An 11,500-nucleotide genomic window follows, 5' to 3' on the forward strand; every position below is an offset into this window, starting at 1 on the left:
TGCATCCCATAAGACTTTAAAGCGAGTATCACTCCGGGCTTCTTTTAACACCTCCTTAAGCGTGTTGATAGTATTTCTTGCTTTGCAAAAATTAAGCTGCATACCTAAAATAATTTTCAATAAACGTTTAACATTATAATTTGCTTAAAATAATATGTTAAAAAAACAAAAAAACAACACTATGAATAGATATAATGGACGGTTTTCTAAGGATCCATCGAGTGGGGCAAAACAGCCGCAGTGATGTTCCGCTTTCTACATCCTCTACATTTCGAAATTTATTGAAACACGTCAATTGTTTTGGATATCCACGGGCAAATGCGATAAATGATTGCACTAAACTCATAATATTCCTGATCTCTGTTTGATTTTCAACAGAATCTTGTGCTACCAAGTTGAGATTATGAGCGCGGCAGTGCACGTGAATTGCCCGCTCCTCTTTCCCCCTCATTGAAGTCTACAATCCATAGATACTTCCAGACATGTTAGATGATCCGTCAAACATTGGCCCAGACAATTTTGAATCAACAGGCTAAATCGACACAAAACGTCCATCAAACAGTTTAATAAAGTTGCGTTCTTGATGTTCTCGGTTTGGTAAAATCCCATAAAAAGCTTCTCAATTTTAAATATTCCATTAACACGCCGAATGCAGATCGAAACTTGTTCTTTCGCGGACATATCCGTTGTTTCATCGACCATCAAACTATAGAATTGTGATTCCCTTATACTTTCGCATAGCTTACGAAGCGTTGCATGAGCAAAATCTTGTAGGGTTTCGTTTTCAATTTCAGGCGAGAGCCACTTATGCTTTTCAGGACGATTCAAACATTTCTTCAGTTCCAGAGAATCGTCTGCTCGTAGTTTGAGTAGCATGTGAAAGTTTGAATTATTTTCAACCTTTCTACGAATGGCAAGGCCTTGCGTTCCCTAATACATTAAGAAGAAACATTTAGTTATCCAGTAAATAAATTTCATGATTGATAGTTAATTCAAATTTTTCTTAAACGAAATTGAGGAATTACCAAATAAAGAAGTGTTGTAAATATTTTTTTGATAAAGCCGTACGATTATCAATCATTTCTTTATTTTGGCGATGATTAAGCTGTTGGATAACGGTCGATTCCAGTGATGCTGGGGCGATCATACTAACTGACGCCCTATGGAGTTCAGATCGCTCGTGAGAACCAAAAATTTGTAACGCTTTCTTCCAATTAGAAAATCCGTCTAAAATAAAAGCTTCGTATGAATCTTTTTTTCTTGAACTACGAGGTAAAGGCATTTTCATTTGGGTAGCTTTGATGCAGGCAGAACAAAAAACTTTTTCTCTCTCGCGGTCATGTAAAACCTATTTATACTTTTCATTCCAGCTTTTTTTAAAGATGACTGTCTTGAACAACAAGGTCCAGGTAAAAGACGGCGACTCAACAACAGCGGTTGAATCAGTTGCATCATCTGACTGAACAAATGATAAACTTTCATGAGTATTATCTTAGAAAATATTAGCATTTTGAGATTCAGAAAATAATGCAACTGTTTCAATTTAGTTTTCTTTTTTTGAAAGTATTCACTAATCTTCTTCATTATACAACATCGTACAACTTATTACTTAAAAGTCAATGTACTGTTGAACAATAAAAAAATTTCTTCAAAAACTAACATTTTTTAATTCAAATGATTTTTAATTAAAAACTTTTAAATAATTAATGCAAATAATACTGTCAAAGTTATCAAAGAAAAAAAAAAATTAAACGAACGTTTAACTCACGCAACTCTTTAGTTTATGTTGTTCCGTTAATTTGCTTTTTGATACGTTTTTACCGATCTCAAACTCCCTTGAGACTCATCAGAAGCGTGGAATTTCTGAAATACGAAAAATAATATAAACTTTTGAAAGCTTAAACTTTTGAAAATCACCATAGGTATTTGCGAAAATATTACAATCGTTTTTAAATTGTTATATTTGTAATGTTATGGTTTTTATTTTTTAAATATTTTTGAAAGCTTGGTGAACTTTCCCAAGTGGGGCAAATCCCCAGCAACAAATTTCCGGGTGGGACTTGAGCGTTCTACGCCTATGCTCCACATAAAATCAAAAGTTTAGTGAAAATAAAACTGTTGTAAAATACTACAACTCTTACATACGTATAAGAAAACATATGCCGAAACCCGGGATTGAACCAGGGACCTTCAGATCTTCAGTCTGACGCTCTCCCAACTGAGCTATTTCGGCTTGCAGTTTATGGCTTTGTTTAAGTTTTAATCTAAAATATTAATATTAAATAAATTTAATAGAAGTATTTTACATGAAGATTTGAAAAATTGTTTATTTAACATTTTTTAACAATTACACCCATTCATAGACCTCCATATATAATACAATTTAAATTTAAGAATAGTATAACTATTTGCGTTTTGATTTTGACCATATATTTTTAAATGGATAACATAAAAGCTTCTTTAAAAAACTACTTACCGTATTAATTATTATAAATGATTCTTAAGATTAATTATTAAACAGGTGTCTCACGAGGTGCAACAAGCAGGGCGGCCGAGGGCTTTCATGACGCCGGGGCATAGCAGCAATTAGGCGCCGCTAAAAGCATGCATGTTTTTAAACTAAAAGCATTTACAATTATACATGTTAATTACTATGCTTTTATTTCTAATAACATTACTTTACATCCATATTTTCATGAACCGTATCTGAATTGAAAAACTCTTATGCAACACATTTAACATTTACTGATTAGGATTAATGAACAGACTCTGAAATTATTATTGAACTTTATTTATTTTCAAAGTGTTTGTCTCATAGACGCACCTGTTCTAAAGTGACCCTAAAATCATTTTTTTTTAAATCAATTTTAGTTTACTTAAAGGTCGTTCACCTTTTGCGATAGGGGTTGGCATTGCGTTAAATTCGAATTAGAATGCATTTAGATTGGAAAATAGGCCTTAGCTCTTTTGAGTACTTTTGGTTCAGAAAACTTAAAATTTTTTCAGGCGTGAAAAATGAAGATTCCTTCAAGTTAATAAGATGCAAAATATCATTCATAAAGTCTTATATTTCATAATTTTAATTTTTACCAATTCTTGATTTTTCAACTAGATGAATGAGAATCTTAAATAAATAGTTTTCACAATCCTAGTTTTCAATTGAATTTGTTGAATAAAATGACAAAGCGCAATGTTAAAGCTGTCACTTCAAGGTTCGGGGAGCTTTTAGTAAAAAACTGCATTTGCAGAGGCTTGTAAAGCATGATCTTCTATCTAGAAAGATAAAATGCTGCTGAAAAAAATAATCTCAAATTTTTATATATTTATTACAATATACACAATTTTTTCATAAAAAGTTTAATATTTATGAAGGCAAGCGACACCTGGCTTTAATGAAGGTTGACATTGCTGAAGGTTGACATTACTGAAAATTGACATTGCTGAAGATTGACATTGCTGCAGCCAAATTTGGCTGCAGCAATGTTAATCTTCATGTTACTTTTGATGTTACTTAAGTAACATCAAAATCGTACTTTTTAAAAAAGTTTGTTGTTGGTGCATCACTTACATCCTGCGCTAGTTTATTTAAATAGCTGGAGATCTTCAACATTGAAATGATTTTTTTGAGACAACCAAGCATTTTATTGCCTACCCAAGCTGCTGCTTTAACTTGTACTTTGACTTTGAAGTTGTTAGATATTAGTTCTCCAAGGTCTTGCTCAAAGCATGCTGGAACAAGATTGCATTCGTTACCTTCAATGTCAGCTATGGCATTATTAATTAGTTTTTGTGACAACTAACTCGCGTTAATTTGGCGGTTTAGTTTGCAGTTTTTCATTATCAAAGAAAAATCAATCGATAACTCATGTGATGTTGCCATCATCGGCGTATAATTTGTCATGGTTATAAATGCAGTCTAGTAAGTCATTAATAAAGAACACAAACAGGAATGATGTAAAAACTCATCCTTGAAGGACAACATTTTCATTAATTCCCACTAGGACGTTTATTCTCCAATTACACCTGGTTTACATAAATTTTACCGACTTTACCAAAGCATTTAACACAGTGTCACACAACTACTTTTTCATAAGATTCATGCCTATAGGCATAATTCTTTTTAAGAAGTCGTTGTATGACACTTTGTTGGATGTTGAGACTTTGTGCACAGTATTTCATAATCTTATCTATGACAGTTCTCACCGTCACCTTGCACAGAATAGGTTAGAGGCACCAGCTTGTAGTAATAAGTCCTGACATTCTTTTTTTGAGAGTAGGTGTTACATTTGATTTGCGTTGAGATTTTAACACTCTTTAGGGAATCGTTGTATCGTAGCAAATAAAATTAATTCATTAAATAGTTTTTTTTTATTGTGTTTTTTAAAATTGTGATTAAATTTTCATTCAGAATAATCAGAAAAATATTTATGAGATTTATTTTACATATAACCTGGCAAAGCTTGTCTTTAATAATAAATGTTTTACTCTTAGTAAAGGAAAATTGGTTTCAGAATCTAAAGTTGGAACGTCATTAAATTAATGACGCCTTAACGTAATGACAAATTAGCTACATTATTATTGTCATTACTATATCTAATAGTATTACTGTTATTACGAAGTCATTAGTTGTAAATGTTTATCTACTTTGATTTTTGAGATTTCACAAAATTATAACGCTATATTTAGTTATATTATTATTTTTTCTTTACATTTTCGCTTCCAACAAGGCTGCAAGCAACCACTATAAGAGGTGGAAGTTACTGGGAGAGAAAAAATGAAGTTTGAAGAGCAAGATAACGATTGGCAGTCGACTTAAAAGGTTGCAAATTATATGAATCAGAAAAAGCAAGATGAAGGAAGCGAATCCCAAAGAAGTGATGTTCGAGGAAAAAAACTAGACAAATAAGAGTTTTTGGAGCACTTAGGAACAGTCACAGAAAAAGGACGAGACTTAATTGAATGACGAGTAACACGAGAATAAATTTTAGTAGATGGCACAAGACACAGGCATAGTAACGTGTACATGCATCGACTGACTTAAATAGGGATAAGCGCAGTGAAGTGTACATACATCTACTGAGGGTTTAGGTTTGGGCAGGCATTCTTTAAAACAAAAGAATTTAAAATTGGGTTTATAAATCAATTCAATTTGAACAAAAAATTATTAGGTTAAGTTAAACAAGAATTTCAAGTGAAATTGTCAAAATTATCAATAATAACTTATGTTTAAATACACGCGTACGACTAAAAAAAAAATTAGTTGCACGCGCGTACAAATAACGCGCCTACCTTGTTTTATTATAATTCTCCTCGTTAAATTTACTTTAATATTTCTATATGATTATTATTTCTATATGATTATTATTTAATTGGTGTTTACCATAGATTAGTACTCGTACTATTAGTAAATAACCATGAAATGTAAAAACTTATATTTCAGAATATATATTATGGTTTTGTTATTGCTAGGTACGAAATTAGTCTAAACTTTTCTAAAGTTAATACACGATTCCAGAGTTGGATGATTAGCATGCGCAATATTTTCAGTTTTCACGCGCAAAATTTTGGGAGGTAAACAAACATTTACCGAAATCAACAAGCAATTAAATTTTTTTCTAAAATCTTGTCTACAAGTTAATATTGGCTACGGATAATAAATTTTTTCACTTTTTTTTTTGTTTCTTTGTAAAGAAGCTTATCTAAAAATGTTGATTCAGTATTCAATAGACCTGATGCTTCTATAATTTTAAACAAAATGACATGGCAAGACTTTAAAGTTATGACTGTTGAAGACTGTGAGCTATTAGCTAGCAATAATATATTTAACATAGAGAGTTTCAATTTAAATTTTAAAGTGAAAATACTTAATAAGGTAAATATGTAATTTATAAATATTTTGACTTGGTTCTATCTAATTATTGCACTCTGCAAAAAAAATTCTAACCTAAACGGCGGTTTACAAGTACATTTCAGATTGTTCTTACATACGCTATGCTCGTTATTTCATTTTAATAATTTATAATGACCATTAGTACAACTTTTTGCTGCACAATGAGTGGAAATTTTTAAAATTCTTTAAATTTCCTATAAAATGGATTGTATACCTCCCAAAATTTTGCGCATGATAGCATTGTGCATGTCATTTATCCAATTCAGTATATCGTGTATTCAATAGTTGAAACGCGGCAGCGCGTTCTTTTTTTCCGTAAACGGTGGCTCCCAAATCAAACGGTGGCTCCCATTCTCGGTAAAATTAACTTTGAAACTAAACTAACAACGCATGAAACAATATTGAAACTAAACGAACAACATCATGCGGAAATATTATAAATACCAGATTGGCTGAACATGCTTTCGCGGTGAGTTTAGAATTAAGAAAATGCATGAATTAGAAGGTTTAAATGTGTGAAATACATGTGAATAACATATATATATATATATATATATATATATATATATATATATATATATATATATATATATATATATATATATATATATATATATATATATATATATTTATATATATATATTTATATATATAACACATCGCTCAATAAGTCCGTAGGATGACATATAGATGGCAATACAAATACCAAATCCGTATTGTTTTTAGAAAGTACCAACCTTCAAACGATATCTGTCAAAGTTTCATGACAATCGGACCATTATTTACCAAGTTAGTGTGTGAACGATTGAATCAACTTTTGTGAATTGAAAAAAATGGAAAAATCAGAATTTCGTGTGCTCATTAAGCATTGCTTTTTGATGGGAAAAAACACGGTGCAGACCAAACAATGGCTTGATAAGTGTTATTCGGACTCCTCTCCATCGAGGCAAATGGTTGAAAAGTGGTTTGCTGACTTTAAACGTGGTCGTACAAACACCGATGATGCTGAACGCTCCGGTCGCCCAAATTCGGCAGTTACTGAGGAAAACATCAAAAAAATCCATAAAATCGTCTTATCCGACCGCAAATTGAAATTGAAGGAGATTGCCGAGGCCATAAAGATATCAGAAGGCAGTGTGTTTACAATATTACACGAACATTTGGGTATGAGAAAGCTTTGTTCGAAATGGGTGCCGCGTTTGCTAACACCGGACCAAAAACAACAACGAATCGATGATTCTGAAGCATGTCTGGCACTATTTCACCGAGATAAAAAGGATTTTTTGCGATGCTACGTCACAATGGATGAAACATGGATCCACCATTTCACTCCTGAGTCAAATCGACAGTCGGCTGAGTGGACACCAGCGGGTGAAAGCCGCCCAAAGCGCCCAAAGGCTCAAACTTCTGCTGGCAAGGTTATGGCCTCCATATTTTGGGATAGCCATGGTATATTGTTCATTGATTATCTTGAGAAAGGTAAAACGATCAACAGCGAATATTACATGGCATTATTGGAACGATTGAAGGCTTTAATTGACGAAAAGCGACCGCACATGAAGAAGAAAGAAATTCTCTTTCATCAAGACAATGCACCGTGTCACAAGTCAATGAAAACAATGGTAAAAATGAATGAATTACACTTCGAATTGTTGCCCCATCCACCATACTCGCCTGATTTGGCCCCCAGCGATTATTGGCTGTTCTCAGATCTCAAAAGGATGCTCCAGGGAAAGAGATTTGGATCGAATGAGGAGGTCATCGCCGAAACTGAAGCATATTTTGAAGGAAAAGATAAATCGTTCTACAAACATGGTATCGAAAAGTTAGAAAAGCGCTGGAATGACTGTATCGCCTTAATAGGAGACTATGTTGATGAATAAAATCAAATTATGTCAAAATGTTGTTGTTTTATTAGCTATCCTACGGACTTATTGAGCGATGTGTTATATATATATATATATATATATATATATATATATATATATATATATATATATATATATATATATATATATATATATATATATATATATATATATATGTATATATATATATATTATATATATATATATATATATAATATATATAAATATATAATATATATATATATATATATATATATATATATATATATATATATATATATATATATATATATATATAATATATATATATACAAATATAATATATGCAAATTTTAATAAATATATTTCACATATTTATTACAAATATATATATATATATATATATATATATATATATATATATATATATATATATATATATATATATATATATATACATATATATATATATATATATATATATATATATATATATATATATATATATAATATATATATATACAAATATAATATATGCAAATTTTAATAAATATATTTCACATATTTATTACAAATATATATATATATATATATATATATATATATATATATATACATATATATATATATATATATATATATATATATATATATATATATATATATATATATATATATATATATATATGTATATATGTATATAATATGTATATATACTACATTATAGTTCATATCCAGGAATAAAACTGTTTTATCAGATAATTAGCATTTAAGAAAGAACTGTTGCAAACAAAATAAAAGCATTGTATTTATTGATGATATGTAATTTGATTTTTGGACAGGAAAGATAAAAACAGGTGCAATTTTTATTGTAAGTCAAGTTAAAAAAAAAATAATAATAAAAGTTAAAGATGTAATGGATGGATCTTTGGGATTTAGATTTGGAGAAAAACCTTTAGAATCATCATCACTACATCTAGAAAGGTGGTGTAGTAGGTATTGAGATATTTAGGTGTTAAATGTGTATCTTATTGTAGCTATGTATGAAAATATCACAACAGCAATTAAAACAAAAGATGGAGAGTGAGAGCGATTTTATGCTTTTATGAGCAATCAAAACACCAGAAAATGGTCATGTGTAGGAAAGAAGTTGGAGCAAACTATTGTTTGTACAGTTTGTAAACACTAGTTTCATAAAGAATGTAGTGGTATACAAGGTTTAATTAATATCATTTGTTTTGATTATATAATATTTTTTTTGGTAAATACTGATAAGGTAAATTTTATTACAAATGGGTCAGCTGAACATAAGAAGCATTAAGGTTAAGAGGAGATATACCTAAGATATACCATTATTATCTGCACTTCTAATATCAAAAGTGAAAAAATAACAACTATATTTACATTTAAGAACTCTGTTTGATACGTGTTATTTTACAATTTATATATACAACTTATCGTAATTAACAAAACTCGGGATAATAACCTTGGGATAATTATCTGCAAAATAGTTATGACATATTTACACTAACAAGTTATAAACGCTTTAAATTATAATAGCGTATTCAAATAAGCGATTAACAAAAAGGTTCATCAATAAAGATTGAAGCAAAGCTATACATCTGTTCAGAGTATTCTGATAGTTGGCAGTGAAACCTGGGCAATGAAGGTTTGTGATAAAATAGCATTTGCTGAAAAATAACATATATTACATTTATTGAAAAATAACATATCAGTGATGTATACAGACTAATTTTAAAATAGTATTTGGTTTGGGTTATTAAAAGTTTGGCCAACAAACAGGTTGAAGTTAACAATAAATAAAATTCAAATATAACTTTATGATTCAACTATAACTTTATATAATATATATATATATATATATATATATATATATATATATATATATATATATATATATATATATATATATATATATATTAGTAGAACATCGCTTAACAAAAATTTTTTTCATTTTACACTGTGTTTCATCAACAAAGATTCATCAGAAATGAATGATCAAATAAATAAAACTTCAATTTATACCAAAAATTAAATTGCAGGAAGTTGCAAATGTCTTAACTACTTTAAATTTTCACACATTTGTGGAATTTGCTGACACTATTATAAAAAGAATTCTTTAGAAATGATTACTTATGCTATTTTTTTTAATGTTTTTTTAAAAAGGGTAGTTAATGTAAATATTAATTTACATTATTAATATTAATTTTTGGTATAAATTGAAGTTTTATTTATTTGATCATTCATTTCTGATGAATCTTTGTTGATAAAACACAGCGTAAAATGGAAAAAATTTTTGTTAAGTGATTTTCTACTAATATATAATTGCTCTGTTCTTTTGAGAATATTGAGCACTCTATTGTGTAGAATACTTTTTAAAGTTATTTAAATATATATATATATATATATATATATATATATATATATATATATATATATAAATATATATATATATATATATATATATATATATATATATATATATATATGTATATATATGTATATGTATATTATGTATATATATATTATGTATTATATATAACATTCTCTATGGACCAGCACATAAAATTTTTTGTTTAATTACAAAACACTTGCTAAACACTTCACTATATTCGTCCATATCTTACCAAAGATGCTGCAAAAGTATTTGCCTGTGGCATTGTAAACTCTCAACTTTATTACTGCAACAGTCTATCTGAAAGTTCTCAATAAAAATTTAAACAAACTATAACGTATGCAAAATAATTTAGCTTTATATTGTATTTCACTTTTCCTTCTATTGACAATCATGAAATGTAAATATATATATATATATATATATATATATATATATATATATATATATATATAGTGAGAGAGAGAGAGAAATACATTTTATTCACACTTATTGATGATAACTGATTCACTTTTTTTGTTTTTATAAAGTTTAATGTTGTTATCAGTTAATACCACAGGCGTAGGAAAAGAATTGCCAGCCTCCTTCATATTTAGTCAAAGACGGTTACATCTACCCCTCCCCCTCAAATCCCAAACTCTAGCAGTTTGATATGTTTGGTTTAGCCAACGTATCAAACTGCTATTACATTCTAAAGCCACTGAGTAAAATTATAATGTATATTTTATTAAATATGTATGTTCAGTTAAATATTTACAATGTACTAATACATTATATTACTAATATATAAGTTAATTATTTACAAATAAAGTAAAAAATATTGTTGAAATTGAAGGTATTACCTTTGGATTTTAAACCAGTAATTATTTTTAAAAATTAGATTGTAATGTTATTGTGTTTGTTAGCAAAATAACTCAAAAAACAGTTTTAAATTAGGATATTATGGCTAGAAAGTCTCATTGCACCTCAGCTGAGCTATTAGTAATTCAACGAATTAAAAACAGTTGAAAGTCATATAGAGAGATTTCAAGAATAATTAAGCGTTCTGTTGGAATGGTTCAAAATGCTCTTAAAACACTAAAGTGTGTTGAATCTAGAGGTTGCAAAAAAGTATCAATACCAAAAGTGTGGATGTTTCTCATCATTTGGTATTGATCCTTTTTTTTTTAAACAGACACGACAGCTGATATTTATACTAAAATACTTCAAGAAATAATGCTTCCTTATGCTGATGACAACGTGCCAATACTCGATAATGATAATGATCCAAAACATCACTAAGAGATGGTTCCAAAATAATGGCATATAACAATTGGATTGGCCAGCACAATTGGCAGATTTAAATCC

The 11,500-nt window shown here is 28.9% G+C and overlaps 1 non-coding gene across 1 annotated transcript; it reads right to left on the reverse strand.

The window, feature by feature from the left end:
• Window positions 1-2,160: 2,160 nt before the first annotated feature.
• Window positions 2,161-2,233, reverse strand: trnaf-gaa (transfer RNA phenylalanine (anticodon GAA)). The gene has a single exon. It is a non-coding gene; the product is annotated as a tRNA-Phe (tRNA).
• Window positions 2,234-11,500: the final 9,267 nt, after the last annotated feature.

Source organism: Hydra vulgaris, chromosome 11 (genome assembly GCF_038396675.1).
Source record: "Hydra vulgaris chromosome 11, alternate assembly HydraT2T_AEP".
Classification (NCBI taxonomy): domain Eukaryota; kingdom Metazoa; phylum Cnidaria; class Hydrozoa; order Anthoathecata; family Hydridae; genus Hydra; species Hydra vulgaris.